This window comes from Maylandia zebra, linkage group LG8 (genome assembly GCF_041146795.1).
Source record: "Maylandia zebra isolate NMK-2024a linkage group LG8, Mzebra_GT3a, whole genome shotgun sequence".
In the NCBI taxonomy this organism is placed as follows: domain Eukaryota; kingdom Metazoa; phylum Chordata; class Actinopteri; order Cichliformes; family Cichlidae; genus Maylandia; species Maylandia zebra.
Genome location: NC_135174.1, coordinates 8,862,663 through 8,884,380, shown reverse-complemented (window position 1 = coordinate 8,884,380; position 21,718 = coordinate 8,862,663). Strand labels below are relative to the sequence as shown.

At 40.2% G+C, this 21,718-nt stretch overlaps 1 pseudogene; it reads left to right on the top strand.

The window, feature by feature from the left end:
• Window positions 1-20,034: 20,034 nt before the first annotated feature.
• Window positions 20,035-21,102, top strand: LOC112430979 (histone H1 pseudogene; annotated as a pseudogene).
• Window positions 21,103-21,718: the final 616 nt, after the last annotated feature.

Below are 21,718 nucleotides of genomic sequence, written 5' to 3'. Positions count from 1 at the left end.
CTTAATTTGCCATCCCTGAAGCTCTAAACAAAACTCCACGACTCTGTGCTCCTCCTAGAGGCCCTCTGTCTAAGAATAAGTATAGCGATAGAAAACGGGGAATAAAACAGCAATAAGCATTTTCTAGAGAATTTTCTATATAACTCAACAACAGTAACACAGTAACAAAAATACATGCCAGAAAAGAGTAGAATAAAATATGAACAACTTTGACTTGTCTGCCATGTTATGAATCCATTCCTCACAATATCATACAGTTAGCTTTGGCTTTACAGTTTAAACACAGAGACACGGCTGTGTTATTATAGCTTCAGTAATAGAACGTGCTGTATGAATAAGCTTTCTCGTACATTAGGGTGTGTTTCAAAATAATGAAATACATTTTACAGAATGGTTTTCTATGAAACCTGAGTGTTTTCTGCTCTATGAAGGGGACCAATTCAATTCAACTTTATTTATAAAGTGCCAAATCACAACAATGAAACAACAACAGTTGTAAAGACCCTATAATAAAGAGAAAACCCCAACAATCCAATGATCCCTTATGAGCAAGCACTTGGCAACAGTGGGAAGGCAAAACTCCTTGTTAACAGGAAGAATCCTCTAGCAGAAGGAGGTTCAGGGAGGGGCAGCCATTTGCCACAACTGGTTGGGAGGAGGGAGGGTGACAGAAGAAAAGACTATGGGAAAGACTCTGCCATTAAAAATGGATCGTTAATAAAAATGTGTTCAGCCACAATAATCATTAGTGTTTACTAAATTGTCATTAAGATGTTTTCAAAGCATCTATCACCATTATCTGGGTGGTCTGCAGTTGTAGCTGATTATTTAGGAAAGTTCATTAAAGAGTATTTGGTGTGTCCAAATGTCTCACCAAAGGTGTTTTTGATCATTTATCTTTGAATATATTACCAGATATGTACATAACCTGCTTCCTGTACCATTTGGTAAATGGACTGATTCTTATATAGCGCTTTTCTACTCTCAAAGAGCTCTATACAACCTGCCTCATTCACCCAATCACACCCATTCTCACAAGCACTTTATCTACACTTTCTAACGACATTCATACTCCGATGGATGCATCGGAGAGCAAGTTGGGGTTAGTATCTTGCCCAAGGATACTTGACATGTAGACTGGAGGAGCCAGGGATCGAACCACCGACCTTCCGATCAGTAGGTGAGCTGCTCTACCTCCTGAGCTACAGCCACCCTTGACCCTTGACCCACCCATTTGGAGTCTGTCCGACAATCTGAGAAGACCCGCTCAACTTCAGCATGCTTCTAGTTTTTTCATCCACAGCACCGTCGACCACGATGATGAAGTAAACCACCTCAAGGTTTTTCAGTGCATCGATCACCGCTAACAGCAGATGCTGACACACCCCTTGCTGTTGCTCAGTCTTTTATTTCAGAGCAGCCTCTAAATTCATGTTTTTGGCTTTTGTCTGGGTCTCAAAAGAAGTCAGTTTTCTGTTATGCAGCAAAGGAGGCATTTTTAGATGAAATTTAGGGCTTGTTTTTTTGTCATGCCTTACCATGAGACACAAAATCGTTAAGATGGAGGACCTAACTTTCTCTAAAAGCGTCTTGTCTGTACTTTACCAGCGTCTGGGTTGGAAAAAATACACATGTACACTTTTAGGCTTCAGTGCTTTCACCTTTCATGCACTTTGACATCAGGAGTTGCCAAACTGACTTGTGGAGCCAGCTCACGCTAAAAAGTAAAGAAAAGTTTAACTTTTCAAAAAGCACCTTTTTTCTCCAAATTTTGCATAAATGCCTCGAACCAATCAAATCGCGTGAGTGAGAGTGAGGCGGTCGCGTCTCTACTTTGGCATCAGATTAAAGGAGAAGCTGTTCACTGATGAGTATTGACCCATCTGTATACGAATAAAGCTAGTAACACATCGCTAGCTTGGATCGTGCTAACTGTTAAGCTCAGTGAGATTGCCCTTTCCTGTGAGGGACTGGTTGGTGTCACTATGACGATGGAGCAAAGCAAGATGGTTCCTCAAATGCAAATACAGGCTTTAAAAAAATCGAAGCAAAGCAAAAGCTGAATCTTTTTACTATACTCTACTTACTCTAAGTCTGCTGAATACTTGATTAAATACGTACACCTGTTTACCCCTGCCTACACTGTATAAAATCATCCATCTATCTTCATCTGTTTATCCATTTCAGGTTGCGGTGGGGGGCTGGAGCCTATCCCAGCAGCAACATGACAACCTGGACAGGTCACCAGTCTGCAGCAGGGCTAAATGTAGAACATTCAAAACTGAACTTTTCCTTGATTATATGTGCATATAGGGAGAAGATTATCACAAAATATTAAAGGCATCTAGTCCAATTTTTAATTACAGTGGGGCAAAAAAGTATTTAGTCAGCCACCGATTGTGCAAGTTCCCCCACCTAAAATGATGACAGAGGTCAGTAATTTGCACCAGAGGTACACTTCAACTGTGAGAGACAGAATGTGAAAAAAAAATCCATGAATTCACATGGTAGGATTTGTAAAGAATTTATTCGTAAATCAGGGTGGAAAATAAGTATTTGGTCAATAACAAAAATACAACTCAATACTTTGTAACATAACCTTTGTTGGCAATAACAGAGGTCAAACGTTTACTATAGGTCTTTACCAGGTTTGCACACACAGTAGCTGGTATTTTGGCCCATTCCTCCATGCAGATCTTCTCGAGAGCAGTGATGTTTTGGGGCTGTCGCCGAGCAACACAGACTTTCAACTCCCGCCACAGATCTTCTATGGGGTTGAGGTCTGGAGACTGGCTAGGCCACTCCAGGACTTTCAAATGCTTCTTACGGAGCCACTCCTTTGTTGCCCGGGCGGTGTGTTTTGGATCATTGTCATGTTGGAAGACCCAGCCTCGTTTCATCTTCAAAGTTCTCACTGATGGAAGGAGGTTTTGGCTCAAAATCTCACGATACATGGCCCCATTCATTCTGTCCTTAACACGGATCAGTCGTCCTGTCCCCTTGGCAGAAAAACAGCCCCATAGCATGATGTTTCCACCCCCATGCTTCACAGTAGGTATGGTGTTCTTGGGATGCAACTCAGTATTCTTCTTCCTCCAAACACGACGAGTTGAGTTTATACCAAAAAGTTCTACTTTGGTTTCATCTGACCACATGACATTCTCCCAATCCTCTGCTGTATCATCCATGTGCTCTCTGGCAAACTTCAGACGGGCCTGGACATGCACTGGCTTCAGCAGCGGAACACGTCTGGCACTGCGGGATTTGATTCCCTGCCGTTGTAGTGTGTTACTGATGGTGACCTTTGTTACTTTGGTCCCAGCTCTCTGCAGGTCATTCACCAGGTCCCCCCGTGTGGTTCTGGGATCTTTGCTCACCGTTCTCATGATCATTTTGACCCCACGGGATGAGATCTTGCGTGGAGCCCCAGATCGAGGGAGGTTATCAGTGGTCTTGTATGTCTTCCATTTTCTGATGATTGCTCCCACAGTTGATTTTTTCACACCAAGCTGCTTGCCTATTGTAGATTCACTCTAGGGAGACCTGGGTGGGGGTCTCAGTGTTTGTAATATGTTAACTCTGTTTTCTCTGTTGTGTAGAGGAATTTGGTGTAGCTTAGGTGAGGAGATTACTTTTATGACCGGGAGGAAGTCACGTACACAGAGACACACACACAGTGCTTTGACTGATGCACCCACACCTACATGCACAGTCACTCACGTGCACTCACACATACACACAGGTACGTGCACACACAGGCACTCATGTGCTCGTGCATACACACACAGACACAGAGTTTGCAGCACATCATGGGGGTTTTATGATGGGGTCGCTTCTACAAAACTGTGTTTCACAGACAAAGGAGTGGAAGATTTGCAGAGGGACACCGGCCTTGCACATCTCCCCTTCTAGAAGATGCATGCTTAAATGAAGATGAATAAAGGTTTTTGTGAAAATGACTACTGAGTCCGGTGCCGTCTCTGGATGCCCGAGGAATAAAAAGAACCGGGGTGAAATTGATTTTGCAACAACTGCGAGCGTCAGACAATTATTTTTGGGCCAAGAGCTTTTTCAGGGTGAAACAATGAATCCTCTTCAGGTCTTTCTTCAGAAACAGTGAGACTGGAAGTCTACAGACTGCCTCTTTCCCCCCCCCTCAGAACGCTTGAAGCTGCGTTTGACTGAGTACGCCAGTGAACCTGTCATCCCATTTGACAGAGTCAGACACCCCTTAGGTCAGTGAGTAACAGGAAGGATTATTCCTCGATGTAAAGCCTAAAGAGTTTTTTGTGCTGACAACTGACACTGAACTCAACTGATGTGACAACTAAACTTCCTCTGTGATTATTGTGAATCCACAAAACAAAACAGTTAAGAGCTGAAAAACAAGACTGTCACTCCTGTATGAGTCACAGTAATATTTAATACAAAGAATTTCAATGTTCCATATAACTCAGTTCATAACATTTCCATTTCAGGAAATCTCTTTTTTTTTTACATAACAGATTTTCTCTGAAATAGCTGCTCAATACTTCCCAGGAATTTGGTTGTTTTTAAGTGTTAAAATTTGTATTTGTTTTATAATCTACCCCGATGTCTTTATTATTCTTCGCATGAATAAAATTTGTAGGTCATTAGCAGGACTTGACTGCATGGCGAGGTGGCAACCCCAAACCCGACTCATGTAAGTTTAAATAAAAGTGTATGTTTAAAAAAAGTACTTCCAGAACTACTTTTATTGCACCATGTTCATTCACTCTTGAGCTGTTGTAACATGAATCAGATGGCTGAAGTGCTACCTCAGCATACAGTCAAGTTCTATAGAGTCTTGCCAATGACATACTAAATGTATTCAGGTGTGTTAAAGCAGGGACACATATAAAAGTTTCAGTCCTCGAAGACTGGAGTTCAACACCCCTGGTCTACAGGAACTATATCTATTGCTAGAGTTAATGTGGCTAATGTAGCCGCATTAGCTTAGCAAAAGACAAGTTAGTGGATGGAAAAGTTAAAGCTACATCAAATCCTAGAAGCCTGATAATGTCTCTGACTACACCTACCATTTTGTATTGTTACATTAGCTTAAATAGTCATGTTGCAGAAAGTACACTCCCTCAGTTTGAAGGTTTTACATAAACACAAACTGGTCCTTAGCAGACCAAGTGCAGTCTCTGATAAATCGCAAAACATGACATTGTGTCATCATTTATTTAACAAAAAATAATCCAAAATGCAAAAGCAGTGTGTGAAAAACTAAGTGCACTCCACAGACATTAAGTAGCAGCCAGGTGCTGCTAATTAAACAGACTTGAGTACTTGGTCATCAGTGGTTCATGTAACCTCAGTGTGCTGGTACATCTATCATCTACCTCCTGCCTTTGTGTCATCCTCATTAACCTGCTCTCTCCACTGAATTATCCTCAGTGCTGATTGGAAGGCTCACTGGCATGCATACTGTATCCAGCCAGGTAAGGCGGGGCATGCAGGTTTGTTGTTGTCATCTCCATCAGCACGGATGTCATCCTCTTCTGCCTTCGCAGTTTTTTGTTCATTATGACCACTGCCAAGGAGCTCATGTAATGTTTGCACATGTATTCTTCTTTGGCTATCAAAGGTCAAAGTGACAGTAATGCTATATATAGCTCTTTAAAATAACAATATGGGATATTTTTTTGGATATAGCTAATTACTGTATTATGACTTTTATTGTGTACATTACAGTTAAAGGTTATAACCATTTAAATACATAAAAGGTTTGAATACATACACAGTGTTCCTGTTCTTTAGTTGTTTGTTTTTTGGGAAACAAAATAAAAAATTGTTTCATGTACATTAAAATGTGTTTCAACAAGGCAAATAACAAGAGTCTGCACTTCGCACTTGTTTTATTGCTCTACAAAGATCTTCATGTACTTTTAAAAAGAACAAAAAAACTAAGCCAAATCAAACAAAGAACTTTTAAAAACTATTTCCTTAAAAGTAAATACTACCCAGAGAGGGAGCTGCCTTGATGAAGGTTTGTGCTCTCGTGGTGCCTCCTGTTTTTATTATGAGCTGATCTGGGGGCCACCGTCAGTCCTATTTTCACTTTAGGTTCTTTTACTTTAGCTTGCCAATATTAGTTCAGGGGAAAAGCCAGAATCCGATAGCTCATTATGTGGTGGGTTCGTGGTCTTCTTTCTCTTTTGTCTGTTTTTGCTTGGGCACCCAGCTCCCTTATTCGTGTTTGTTCTTTGTATGTTGCTATATTTTCATTATTAGAAGTTTGTTGAACTGGAGTAACATTGTGGCATATATATCTTATACTCCGAGATTCCTGGATTTAGGGAGCATAATAAACAGCAAGCGTGAGCACCTCTGTAAAAGCAGACATTAATTCCTATTTTCAGATGACATGATGGACTTTGAGATTATGTAATTGCTCACAACTCACATCACAGCCAATCACAACACATCAAATGAGTCTCCCTATCTATAGCCTGAATATCGTAAAAACTTTATGCAATAAAAAGCCTTTTTTATGCTTGAGTAGGAATTCCAGGCTGAATGCTTTTCATTCATGCTGTAATGTGATCAGATAAAAGACACTGACCGCACACTTACCCTGTAATTAGAGCGTCACGGATGACAGAAATGTGGAAAAATTGTGCTCTTGCAATGAGGCATTAGTGATGCATTTACTTATGCAGACAGCTAATTAGCTAGTCAGACAGAGATACAGATGGTTAGATATAATGAAAAGGGCATGAACATGTGACGAGCAGTTTGCAGGTGTGGCCCCACAGGGACCAAACACGCACAGCGGTGCCTTGTCTGTACTCTGTCTCTGTGATGCAATCAAAGCCAGGCTAAAGGCTTTACTGTTTGGATGGAAACAGTAAAGCTTGCTCAGAGGCTGAGCAGTTAAATGATCAGCTGCTGACTTCTTTGTACATGTAGTTTGTGGAAGGGTTTTGTGATGAGATGTTGGGCCCATTACTCATTTCCTCTGAGTTTGTTTTTCATGCAGTTAAAGTAAAAATCCCATTTATTTCAACCTAGCTTTTTTCCCCATTAGTGTGCTATTTGCAGCTATAAGTGTAATCCTAACCTTGAACCCTTCATTTCAGTTGTAGAATTCAGGGTTAATGAGGAGACACCAAATCTACAACAACATAATCTCCAGAATATCCATCCGCTTACACTGGTTTGTTTATGTGACCAATGCTGTTCAAGGTCAAACTTTCTAACTGCTTGCCCAGTTCACTTCACACTGATTAAAATGATCTAGTAACTTAAAGTTTAGAATTCATTCTGAACTCCATTTGAATTTTTAATGATCTGCTTAGACCTGTCCTTTTTGAGCAGAACACACTCCAACCCTCCATGCAACTGTCATTCATAGTGTAGTCCCACAATGTTGTGACTTGAGGCAAGTCCAGATGTGCCATGCCATGTGACAACCTGTCATTACCACTATTACTACTGCAGCTGCTCAAAAACTAATGAAAGTTATTAGTATGTCCTGAAGTCGGAGATTATCACGACTTATATGAAATGTAAAGTAGTTAAGTTCAACGGTGGATAACGAAGGTTTATGAGCAGGAACCCAATATGACAAAGGACAGAGGGAAGACTGAAACTAAAACTGACCACACATGATGCAATCAATAAATCACACACACAACTTTTCATTTATTTAATTAAATAAATGAAAAGTTTTACAGGTGAGCTCACTTAGGGTAAACACAAGTTGGAAGTAAATCTAATCTAAGGGATGAAGGAAAACCAGGCAACTAAGCAAAGACACATGAACTCGCACTGAAACATGACGAAGGACAAAGGAACACAGAGGATTTAATAGAAACAAGAAGGACAAATTTGTCTTACCAAACTAAAATGCCTTAGAACTATACAATTTCAATTCAGTTGTATTTATATAACAGCAAATCACAACTGTCACTTCAAAGGTGTTTTATTTTGTAATGTAAAGATCTGACATTAACAGAGCGAAAACCCCAACAAACAAATGACCCCTGATGAGCAGATGCTTGGCAGCAGTGGGATGGAAAAACTCCCTTTTCCCTCCAGCAGAATGAGCCTCAGGGAAAGGTGGCCCTGTACAGCAACCTAAATAAGAAACAGAACTCAGTTCAACCACTGATGCTATGAATTACTAGAAAGACACCAAAATAAACTCAATCAATCAAAAAATACTAACAGATAACCAAGAATCAAGACTCAAACAATACACTAAATATGCAAAAAGCCATGGGGTAATTTCTAATAATAATCATAATGATAACCAAAACAAAGGAAACTGAGTAACTCGAAAACTATGGGCCCAAGACCCAGGACCACTTTTAACATACAGTAATAGAGTAACAAAAGCTATAGCAAGGATCTAACAGGATTGCCTGCTATGTAGATATGGATCATAGATGATCTCTTGGCTTTACATTAATCAAACACAGAACATTTTCCCAATGCATGTTTTACACTTAAAATATTTAAATGCATTTTAAAATATGGGAGAAATTCAGGGGGAAAAAGTGTGACAAAAAGTGTGTAGTTGACAACAAGAATTCCCTGAAAGAGAAATTAGCCTAACAATGACTACAAATGGCAACATAATGCAATACACTGAAATAAATGAACATATAAGTGCATAATCCTGCACCTCTTCTCTCATTATAATCAAGTGCACAATGACAAATGATATGGGACTTTTGTAAAGCTGTCAGTGTACTGTCACCAGGCTTCACACTGGATAAATATGCATTCATCAGTGTTGACCTACATGGGCGGTAATTAGTCATCCAAATCATATTAGCAGAGATATTTGGTGTAGTTATCAACTATGAATTCTTTTCTTCAGTGAGACTGATATTGGCAGCTTTCTTTCTGTCCAGAGCATTAATTATTGAGCCAAGTGTGCAATTTATGTCATGGTCCTGCGACCATGACTCAGTGACTTTGTGTTTGTGTTCTTTATTGTTATTATTCTCTTTATTATTCATGGGCTGTTTTGGGATGGTTTGTGTTTTGGGATTTTAGATACTGGGTTCTGGGTTTGTGCTCCCTCTATTGGTCCCTGGTGTTAGTGTTCCCCTGTCTCGTCAGGCTAGTCAGGTCCAGCTGTTTCCCCCACTTGTGTGTGATTTCCCAGTGTCTCTCTGTGTACTTATAGTGTGTGTTTTCCTCTGCTCCTCGTCGCGTCGTCTGTGTTCATACCCTGTGAAATCCTCTGCGTGCTCTCCCTGCTGTTCTCCCTTCATGTTCAGGTTTGCCACTCCTTTGTGTAGTTTCTCCCAGTTTAGTTCGTCCTTAGTTCAGTTTTGTCAATAAATCACCCTTCACGTCTGAAATAGTGCTGCGTTTGAGTCCTCCTTCCACTCTTCACACGGCCGCTGACCCGGACCGTGACAATTTATCTTCATCAGTGCAACAGCACTGATGATTTTTACTTAATCACTTTATAACTTGCAACATATTTTTACAAGAATTAGCACACTCTTATTATTGCAATGGGGGCAGAATAATAAAACCTTGGGCTTTGTACAATTCTAACTGTTGTGCTTGAATTTCATGTCACAAAGAAACCCTCATTAATTCTGAAAACCATGCAAATAGATGAGTGTATGAAACTTGCTATTGTTTTTCAGTGATTAGAAAGCCAGTACACTCTGTCCCTGCAGAAATGCACCGTCCAAGAGCTAAATGCTCTACCTAAACAACAGTTATCTGAGGGCCCAATAAAGTACAAAAACAGGACCTGACGCATTTTCACCATATCGTTAACATTTTAACCCTTTAAGACCTACCATAGAAGTCCGCCAGAGCTTATATTATATTTTTACATGCTGTAGTGCCATTTTTGGGAGCATTTCAAGTTGCTATACATCAATACAACTGTTATAGCCCATATTTTAATGATATGTATGCATTAAGTCCATAGTAACTACATTTATTGCAATTTTTTGCAATTAAACTACAAAAAAATTGAAAATTGTTTTTGTTTTTGTTTTTTACATATATTTCTACTTGGAGAAATTTAAGAGGCTTATCCCTCAAAACTTTAAATACAAAAAGTTGCAAAAATAGTTTACAACAACAGGAAATTTATTTTGAGTGTCTTCATAGTTTTATTTCTGAGAAACAGCAATTTTTATATACTGCAGAATAAACGAAAAACAATCCTATGATGCAAATTTGCAAAGAAAACAGCATCAAAATAAACTATTTCCAGCAGTGCAATTCGAGTTCTAAGCATCCCAGCAACTATTCAGAAACGTACAGAGTCAAACATGACTTATAAAAACACCAGTAAAGGCTTTTAAGGCCTACAAGTAAAAAACTAAATTTTCCGCGAAAATGAGGCCACTTCCAGTTTGGGCAGGAAATGGCGGACTAGCGATCGTTCGCACTGATGTCTTTTTTAATGTGGTGAGTGTTATGAACAGCTGATCGGATCGGCAAAGCGTGTTTCTGGAATATTATGTTTTTGTTCCTGCAAGCGCTTTTTATGCAGTTTTTGCAAAGCTTTATGTGGAAGGAAACCGTGACCTAGGACAAACTGATGGCATAAGATGTAAGTACAACTCCTCCGGTTTCATATGCAAAAAAAATTATTGCGCTAGCTTACACGGTTCTGGTTCTACAGGGATCTAAAAATAGTTATGCAAAATGGAGCGTGCCCCCTCTGACCGGCTTTAAAGGGTTAAAGTTACAGTTTAGGATCAATCAGATGTAAAAAGAAACAAGATATACATTCAAGTTCTGACTTTTATCCATCCATCCATCCATTTTCTTCCGCTTATCCAGGGCCGGGTCGCGGGGGCAGCAGCCCAAGCAGAGAAGCCCAGACCTCCCTCTCCCCAGCCACCTCCTCCAGCTTATCCGGGTGAACACCAAGGCGTTCCCAGGCCAGCCGACAGATATAATCTCTCCAGCGTGTCCTGGGTCTGCCCCGGGGCCTCCTCCCGGTGGGACATGCCCAGAAAATCTCACCCAGGAGGTGCACAGGAGTGCACAGCACTAACCCTAACCCTTGTCAGATGCCCGAACCACCTCAACTGGCTCCTTTCGATGTGGAGGAGCAGCGGCTCAACTCTGAGCCCCTCCCAAATGGCCGAACTTCTCACCCTATCTCTAAGGGAGAGACCAGCCACCCTTCAGAGGAAGCTCATTTCCGCCGCTTGTATCCGCGATCTCATTCTTTCGGTCACTACCCACAGCTTGTGACCATAGGGTGAGGGTAGGGGCGTAGATCGACCCAGAGTGGGCACTCCACCCTGACTCCTAGTCCACCTTTATTCTCCCTGGGCCTGGTAGCCCTTGGTGCAGTCTTACCCTGCTGCAGGTGAACAACAATAAAGTTTTGAATTGTCAGCAAGACTAAGAAAGCACTAAACAAATGCCAGTATATTTGTCAGTGTATGGATGCAGAGCATTAATCTCTACTGAATTTACTGCCTTTTCTAATGTCCATTTTTGTTTCACTACATTAAGGTACAGAATTATCACCACAGTTTCCACACTTGTCATCAGGGCCTTGTGCGAGCCATTGGTACTGTCTTTCTAGGCGCCCATGTCTGAACCTCAGAGCCATTTCCAAAACAACAAGCACAGAAATTCAACACATTTTCAATAAAAACACAATAGAATCAACCTTGAAGGATAAAAGTTTCTTCAATAAACATGTTCTTTTGTGTTATGCCGCTTTTCCCAGGCAGTCAGTCCAACAGTCATTTCAGTCTCTAATCAAGCGCAACTCTGAGGTACTTGCACTTGATTAGAGACTGGATCATTTCCCCATAAACGAAGGTGGGTTGGCTTGATGTTTTCCTTGGTCTTTGCTGAGGACAACACTGCCTCAAACCATTTAATCAAAACATTTGCCCATGCTCTTGGACTTCATTGTGTAAGAGGCTCACTAAATCTGTATCAGTTTAATAAAACGTCTGTTTGGAAAAGAGATAACATAAACAACAACAGAGCTAAAACACAACCTTGAGGGGAAGTGGTCTACTTGACAGAAAGCAGAGTTCTTACTCTGACCTGCTGCTTGAAAAATTGATAATATATAAACTCAAACAAGGTGGAAAAAAGTTCTTGTTCAAATTTATCTGTTAAAATACTCAGTAAGATTATGTTAAAAGCAGGTAAAAAAGTCATCTCCTGTGGCGAGAGGACTCCTATATGCAGGTGCAAAATAGACAGGACCCACCAAGAAATGAGCCGGAGTTTTTGTTCACAATGAAGATCCTATCCACGTACACACTCATTAAGCAGAGAAGCCTCTGCAGGCACAGCCATGTGCATTTTATAGAGGATGGTAGAAATACCCCAAATACCTTCTTTATTCAGAGGCTGCTCCAGGGCCACCAGGGTGTTGACGAAGACATACATTAACAGGATGAGAAAGCAACCAACAACTTTACAGTCACAACAAGCTCCGCTTCAGCAACAGAGTGGACAACCAATTGTGCTGATGCACCGGTTCTTCAGGACTGCAGGATTCCTACTAATGAGCAAGAAGTCAATGAAGTTCGTAAAGGTGTTTTAAATGTGAATCGACTTTCTTTCGGCATAAAAAAGTTTAAAAAATGACATCCATGAAAATGATAACAATGATAAAAGAAAAAAGAAAAGCTTTGTGTCTCCTTTAAGTCGATGTGCTGTTATCTGTTATCTATCACTCTCCATTCTTTTATTGCAAATATCCTAATTAACATACTCCTTGTGTTTCCACTTCCTCTTTTTGCAGTGTAGGGGTCTGGTTTAAAAAGGTAGCTGCTCCAGTGCACTTCCATTGATTTAAATACTCACTTCAGCTGACCTCCCTTTCAGAGAGGTCTCTGGTGGATAATTTGTGAAAGTAGACGAGCAAATGAGATGCAGACAAAATGCTTGCTGCTGCACGGATTTGCGTCATAGTGGGCTTGTGATGATGACTTTGTTTTGAGGCCGCAAAAGAGGTGAGCATGTTTGTTTCTGTCAGCAGAAAATGAAATTATAATTGTGTCTACTTCTGTATGAACAACCTGCTATGCATTAGGACTTGAGTCACAAACATTATTCAAATATATTCCACAACAAACCATGCTAAAGGTTCAGGTAAGATAATCAAAAATTAACTCTTGGGTTTTTCGTAAATATCAGAAAATATCAAGTGATATGGACAAGGACATATCTAAATGGGAAATCAATTGGAGAGAAAAGGTTGTAGTCAACGATGGTTGTGCTATAACAGTTAAAACTGTTATTTGCACATGACTCTCAAGAGGTATTTACAACATTGGACATGATAAAACTGCCTGTTTGTGGAGAACATTCCCACTGTTTGGCAGTGGCTCCTGAAAGTTACTGGCTGTCAGAAATCAGCTGAAACCAAAAACCTCCAGTTGATTGCTTTGGTAGTTTTTCATGTTTGTCTGCAAATACTTGCTAACTACTAGTTTAGTGGCCATAGTACAATGCAAACCAGCAATGGAGATTAGTTTCCCCTAGTGCTAAAACCTTTTTTCAAAAGGTAGCTGGCCAGCGTTTGTTGGCAAGTCTGTTACTGACATGCAAACTATGGACAACTACTGCTATGAACCTCCTCAACCATTCAGAAGGTGGACAAGTTAACGTCACATAGTTAGTCGTCACATGTGTACAAAACCTCAATAACAGAGTTTAACCTTCTGTTACAAAGTGTTTTTTTATTGCAGTAAATGAACTGAACACGTCTCTTTATTATTATATTTTGTTGGCATCTGATTTTGTTCCAAAGTATTTGTGAAGAGCCACATAATATCCACTCCACATACACAGACTACTGTTATTAGCCATTTTTAAAGATAAATCTAATGCATACCTTTATATGATAGATCTATCTGTACTTGTAAATTCTGTGTCATTGTTCCATGGTCAACTTGTCTGGTTTAACACAACTATTAGCACTCTGCTAGCTCAGTTAGCTCAAACAGAAAGACAGCAAACACATAGTTGCATCATGATCTAATTTCACGAGTTTCACACTAATCGCACATGAAAGAATCTTTTTCTTGTTTCACTTTTTTCCCCCATCTGATAAAATAATGCAAACTCTCTCCTACTTAAAAGATCAAAAAAAGGATCCGATCTTTCAGGGGTTCATATGAGGCTAACATATTGTTGTACAGTTGCTGGACTATTTTGTGACTTGTCACATAGTGATGCAGTAATAAAGATACACATGCAAATGCTGTTATCTGCCATGATGTGAGCATAGTATAAACAGTCACTCATACAACTTTGTCAGTTGTGATCTTTAAATCCTTGATGACCCCTACAAGCCAACTTGTTAAGAGGTTCATTAGGAACTGTGGCCTATGCATTTGACAGAGTATTAATCCTCCACCCTTCTCCACCACCCCAAAGTCTTACAGCTGAAGAGATGCCTTAACTTATGACTGTAAGTACCCTGTAGGTAACCTCTAATGCAAGACTCCCTAATGCAGACCTGTTTTAGTCCAGCAAATCCATAGCATAACATTTCATTGTGAACGCTGGTTTTCTAGAAACAAAAGAAAATGAAAGAGAATTGATGTGAAAGATGAAAAAGTAAAATGTACATCTCACACGTGCACGGTCCTGCTCACAAGCGCTGTTTCTGTCCCATCTCTTATCTCCTGCTGTCTGATCTTGTAAAGTCTCTTTTGATGTAAGTAATCATAGCTGCCTGAGTAAATCCTTCTCCTGCACCAAATATCATTTGATCTTCTAAAAGTGCCTCAGACTCAATTAAAAAAAAAAAAAAGAAACAGCAACTAAATTCTCAGTAGACATTGTCAAAATCTTTATGCTTAAATATCAAGGGTCAGGTCAGAATGCAAAATTAGCTCATTCTTCTGATCTTTTTGTTAGAAAAATCTCACAATATCCAAGTTTCCTTAATTATAATTGGCTCTCCCTGCAGCCATAACAATAAAACTCAGTGGGAAGAATGTGAAAGTTTAAACAAATTAGCAGAGGATACCACCACACCTTTAAAAATATAAAAAATATTGTGTTCATGTTATTGAAAAGAGCTTCATGCATTTATTTTGTGAATCAAAATTGCACATTAGCAGTCATCCTTTTTTTAAAAATTGCCAGTGATCTATTTTTGTAGTCCTTTTGATTTGTCCTTTTTATAACTCACATGGTGGTGGGAGTGTGATGGTCTGGGGCTACTTTGCTGTTTCAGGACCTGAACAATGTGCCAAAAATCCTAAAGGAGAATCAGTTGGTGCCTTGAAGCTGGACACCAGCAGGTCCACCTCTGAAACATAAAAAAAAAAAATCCATGTGAAGGTTTTGAAGTAACCAAGTCCAGACTTAGATTGAGATGCTTTGACATGACCTCAAACAGACTGTTCATACTCAAAAACTCCCCAGTGGCACCAAATTAACAAAGAAGAGTGGGCCACAAATGGTTCCCAGCAACATGAAAGACTCATTGCCAGTTATCGTAAAAACAGTTAGGTTTGGATAGATTTACTTTATAAATGAAATCGTCATTTAAAAACTGCATTTTGTATTTCCATGTGTGTTCTTTTTCTAATAGTAACATTTATTTGATGGTCTGAAACAGTTAAGTGTGACAAAGATGCAAAAAACTACAAAATCAGGAAGAGGGCAATGATCAGAGCGAGACCGGAGCCTGGAAAGTCCACTAGCAACTGACTGTGAGCTTGTAAATCAGGCTGCTATATGTTATGCTGTTATATGCAAAACCTTAGAATTGACAGAAAGTGTATTGTATCAATTACCTTTAGGGCATCAATACTATTTTTTGCAGTTCTGTGTCTGTTCGGCCCAATATTGAATCAGAGTTCTGTATTTTATGCCTTTCAAAACCCGAGACGTATGGGAAATAATGGGCCTCCTGGTAACTGATTACAGTGTGAATTTTGGACTGACTACCGCTGATCTACAGTATGAGCATTCAGGATTTTAATTTTTTTCTCACTAAGAACAGCTGCCTTCTGTGAAAACATTTCTGATAAGAACCCTGAGACCAAACCAAAGCAGTGTAGCTCGAAATTAAAATAAGATGAAAGACCCCCAGAAGGTTTTGGCTCTCTGGTGAGCCACAGGTGGTACTGCAGACAATCATTCCAGAATTAAGTTACTCTATTTTTAAGTGAATGCAGTTGAAGGGAATCTCAAGGCTCCAAGACAACAATCATACAATTATTAGTGCCTTAATAAAAATAACCATGGTTAGTCCTTTTCAGTGAGTGGTGGTGCTCGTGTCATGTTATAAACAGAGGCCTTTTTTTGATACAGTAGAAAATCTACTGCTGTTGATATAAATGCTCTACATTTACCTTTTCAAGCCTTTTCACTGGTTACCCTAATTACAGATAATAGGCTTTGTTCAATGCATATTGTGTGGCTGGGAACATGATGTTACCTGCTACAGTATTAAAGCATCGCACCAACTGCATTAACAGCTCTTACTCTCCCTTGTGAAGGTAAGAACTGATTCCTACGTCACTCTACATAGTAGGAATTCAAACGATGCTACTTAAGGTTTGTATCATGGTTTAAGGGCGTTGTCACATCTGCTGTGTTTAGTCTTCTTAAGGCAAGGCAAGTTTATTTATATAGCACAATTCAACAACAAGGTGATTCAAAGTGCTTTACAGAGACATGAAAAAAAAAAACAGTAGATAAAATCAGAACAGTAGATAAAATCAGTAGTTAAAATGTAAGTTTTGAGCTTAAAAGTGTGGATTTGGTGTTTTATTCAAATGCAGCTGAGAACAGGTGAGTCTTCAACCTGGATCTAAATAAACTGTGTTTCAGCTGATCTGAGGCTTTCTGGGAGTTTGTTCCAGATATATGGAGCATAAAAGCTGAATTCAGCTTCTCCGTGTCTGGTTCTGACTCTGGGAACTGATAAAATCCAGATGACCTGAGGGATCTGGAAGGTTCATACTGGGTCAGGAGGTCACTGATGTATTTTAAATCAAACTCTGGTTCATTTTCCAGTTTTGTGCACTCGATGCAACTGGAAACAACCACACAAAGACCCTTTGGAGGAAGTGTACTAGATGCGCTTCCAGATGAACTCCAGAGTGAATGGGATCCTATCTCGACCTAAACCCACTACCAGGTGTACGGAGTAAGTTTAAGCTTCCAGGGGAAACAGATGCTTTGTATTGGGGGATGTGGAAACGTATTATAGATGTGCAAATGTCTTTACAGGCTATCATAAAAAAATACACAAGTCTTTATGTCAACTGTACTTTAATTTAACACCTTATAACAACACAGAAATTTTTCATATTTTCTTAAAATACAATATAAATTTTTTTTTTTAGATCAAAGGGAAACTGTGTTATACAGCACACCACAAACGTACAACATATTGAGTTTCCCGAGAACAGTACCCCAAACCCAAACCCTACAAGTCCCTGTCCCTTGTGGCTAAATAATCATGGTAAGTTATGATATACATGCAACCGAATTTGGAGGAGGTTATGCTTGGAGCTTCCAAAGTCCCAAGATCCAAATTGAGCATCTGCACATCTGTCAGAAAAAGACCAACTCTGTTTCAATCACAGAATAATTAGTTGGCATGGGCAGGGTTCAAGGTCCCTTGTCAAGTTAACATTATTCTCCAATTATTCCTTTGTCGCCTTATTAGCAGCACCAGTGTCTGCTTTAGCTGAAGGCCTAGCAGACAGCTATCGGCTACAGCTGCCTCTGTTCAGACACCTGCCACTCAAAGCAGCCATGTTGCTAACCCCAGTATCCAGATGAATGAGTTATAAAATACACGCCCTGTATTGGTATTTAATGGTCACAAATTAAATACTAGTTGTCAATGGAAAATTGTATTTAGTAGTCAGTATAATCTTTTAGTGATATAAGTTTGCATATGGTAGAATACTGCATGTAGTTATTTGTATTAGGAAATATTCAACCATGTATACTTAGAGGCATATAATTAATTGTGTGTGATCTCTAACAGGCTGCAGGCTTGGGGTGCATCCCAGGAATGCACCCCCACGTCTGGGAGCATGAGAGCTCATACCTTGTTTTATTGTTTTACGGCAGGATTAACGTAGCTATGTCTGTTTTAGTTTAAGTGCTTCTTTACATATAGATGAACTGCTGGACTTCCTCACCATGTTATCTAGGGTGGGGGAGACTACCCCCTTTCCTGATCAAGGATGTACCTTTTGTGCTCTCATGACCCTTTGATCAGCAGGACACACACACACACACACACACACACACACACACACACACACACACACACACACACACACACACACACACACACCTACTGAAGTATAAATAAAGATTGGGGCAGTTTCTTAGTGCGAGTCTCAGTCTGGAGGCTGCCCTTGCTAGCAAGAAGTTCTGTGTGTTTCTCTTCTCTGAGTCTTTACTGAAGAAGTGTTTTAGAATATTTTCCCTAACATTATTTGGTCCTCCGAGCCGGAGCAGAAAATATCAGAATTGTTATCTGTGACTCTGTTCCAAGATCCAGCACTGATTCCTGACGCCGTGGGGAGCCAGCACCGAAGCCTGTGCACAGCCCTCTTGGACGAGGAGAGAGCCCCAGGACGTTAAATTCGGGTCTGGGCCGGTGTTATAATCTGGTCCACGGCGGTGGGATTCAGTCCAATGATCTGAATCACCAGTGGGACGTCAGGGGTGAGAAACACTATTTCGGTATATAAGACGGCCGCAAAAGTTTAAAGAAATGTGATTAAAAAAAAAAAAGGGGGGGTTTAAGTTCACCAAAAGACCTGTGTTTTGACCAGTTTTAGAGGTAGCTGAAATTATCTCGTGACAAATTAGGTTTAAGTTCGCCAAAAGGAACTGTGTTTCGACCAGTTTTAGAGGTAGCTGAAATTATCTCGTGACAAATTAGCGCGCAAATGTTTATGTGTGTGTATGTGTCTGGAAGTAAGTTGATTTTACAGCACAATACGCTGCTGAACTACTTCCATTTTTTGTTTTCTTTGCTGAGGCTCACGTGCTGGTGACAAAGGAGAACGGTTGAGTTTCATCTCATAAAACTGATACCGCTTCACCGTTAGGGTGAAGTCGAAGGCCGTATCAGTAAACCACTCTGAAGTCAAGCGTGCCAGCGACGGCCCAGCAAAATCTTTGAAAATGGGTGATAAACAAGTAAAATTAACACCTGATGAGAAATGTTTAGAAAAACAGCAAGCCGGAGCACGATTAATCCAAAAGAAAGAGAGAGGAATGCATCGTGGAAGAGCAAGAGGTAGAAGAAACAAAGTAGACAGTAACTCAGAATAGGATAGCAGCTCAGGTGAAGAGAGCAGTTCAGACTAGGAAGAACATAATAATCCCTCACCCAGCGAAAATTAGAGATCACAGTAGTTTGAAGTAGTTTAAAAAAGGGCTGGAAACAGACCCGACTGAATAGATATAAATGCAAGAGGAATAAAGTAAAATAAACAAAAAGCTAAATTACAACTTAATTTTAATGCATTCAAACTAATAATAAAAAGGATAACAACCTATAAACTGGTATTAATAATGAAAGCAGATAATTCACACAAACAGAACTATGATAACTGTGATAACTGGAGTGTGCAGCGTTTCCGTGAGCAGTTTTCCTGCATCTTGACTTGTGTGTAGAGTGTTCATAACATCAGCATTATGTTTTTGTTTATTTGTTTTGTTGGGTTGAAAAATAGTTAAATAAACTGGTGATCATATTTATGGATCACCATGGCACATATCATCAGCCATGTGATTTATTTACGCAGATGAAAAAGTGAGTGTGAATGTGTCTGACGTCACAGTGTTTTTGTGCGCTGTGTAAGAGTGATTGCCTTTGATTGTGAGAGCGGTGATTCTGCAGGTCACCAGCTATTTTAAAATATATATATATATATATATATATATTAAAAAAAAGAGTGAAAAAGAGACAAAATTTACATTGTAGATGAAAAATAATTATAGGAAAAAGGTTTTGTGTTGATCAGCCAAGAACAACTACAATCTTATTTTCTGCTTTTAAGAAAGGACTGTTCACAAAAACACACACACAGAGAGAGAGAGAGAGAGAGATGTGTGTTGATTAAGCAGTGATGATAATAATGAACATGTCTTAGTTTGTCACTTTCAGGTGAAAAGCAGACCTGAATCAATTTTTCACATGCAGCGGTTGGAAGAAAGTCATAGTTTAACATCATTGGAAACATGCAGGCCAAGTTTCTGGCTGACTTATTTACAGTGCCATGTGTTTCTCAACCTCACAAGCGAGCTCACTCCTCCCTGAAGATAAGGAATGCAGCTCCAAAGCAATAACATGATAAAGAGACAGCAGCAAGTCCTGAGCACAAAAAGTCCCAGCAAAGCAGCAGCAATGTGGATAAACAGCAGCAGCAGAAGAAAGCAAACCCATCTTCCTGTCTGATTGGATGAATTCCACGGAGGGGCGAGCAAGATGGCGGTGGCAGCATGTTGAAATGCTCAGAAAGGACTGAGTGACTCGGGCAAGCCACATGCGGCTAGCATGCTGGCTAGCGACATGAAAGAAATGGACCCTTCATGATGCGTTCAACGTGCCAGCGCTGTGGTGGGAAAGGCTCCATCATAAACACGCCCTGCGCCCTGTGCAGAGGTTCAGGCCAAGAAGAAGAAGACGATGACTTCCAAGCCCAAGAAGGTCGGCCTCAGCGTGGGCGAGCTGATTGTGAAAGCCGTGGCCGCTTCCAAGGAGCGCAACGGCCTGTCCGTGGCCGCTCTCAAGCAGGCTCTGGCTGCCGGAGGCTACGATGTGGACAAGAACAAGGCCCGTGTCAAGACCGCCATCAAGAGCCTGGTGGCGAAGGGCACTCTGGTGCAGACCAAGGGCACCGGGGCCTCCGGATCCTTTAAGATGAACAAGGTTACTGAGAGCAAAGCCAAGAAGCCCACCGCGGCCAAAGCCAAGAAACCGGCAGCAGCTGCTAAGAAGTCGCCCAGGAAGGCAGCAGCAGCACTTCAGCCACTAGCACAAAGTCAACCGCATCAGAGGAGGGACAGGACAAAGCTGAAGGAGAAACTGCCTGCTATTGGACTATTGAAGTGGGAGAGGACAATAGAGTGAGAGTGGTGAGAACACAAATTTTGTTATTTAATGTGGGAAATTAAAATTTGGGGTAAAAAAAACCTGGGAAAAGAAAACTGACTGCTTAAGTTGGAAAATTGTGAAGGGGTCTGAAACATTGCGAAAATAGAAACATACAAAATCACACACACAAGCAGAACATGCATTAACCCTACTAACACTTCCAAACACAAGAGAGCTTATGAAGATTAAACAACATCTTAAGCGTGAGTCTGTTTATCATCTTGTCCAAGTCACCCCGTGTGATGCAAAGACCAGTGGACTCATAGCACATTAGTTAAGAAATGATTAAATAATAGTAGAGAAGTGTGTAGGAAAGGCAGCTTTAAGAACATGCTCTGCTGGATATGCAGCTCCACAGACATGCATTAAACCTGCCTAATAACACAAACACCCATGTAATGAAAATTAGCTTGTTATCTTTCATCAGTGCTAAAATAGTGTCAATTTAGCAGACACTTGTTATCAAATACTGAATTTATCCAATGCAAAAAATTGACTCTCTAGGTTGCAGGACAACAATTTAAACTTTTGTGGGGAAAAAGATTCTGGTTTGACCAACCAGTGATCAGACAATAAATTTAGTTGTTAATATAGTAAATTGGGACAAGC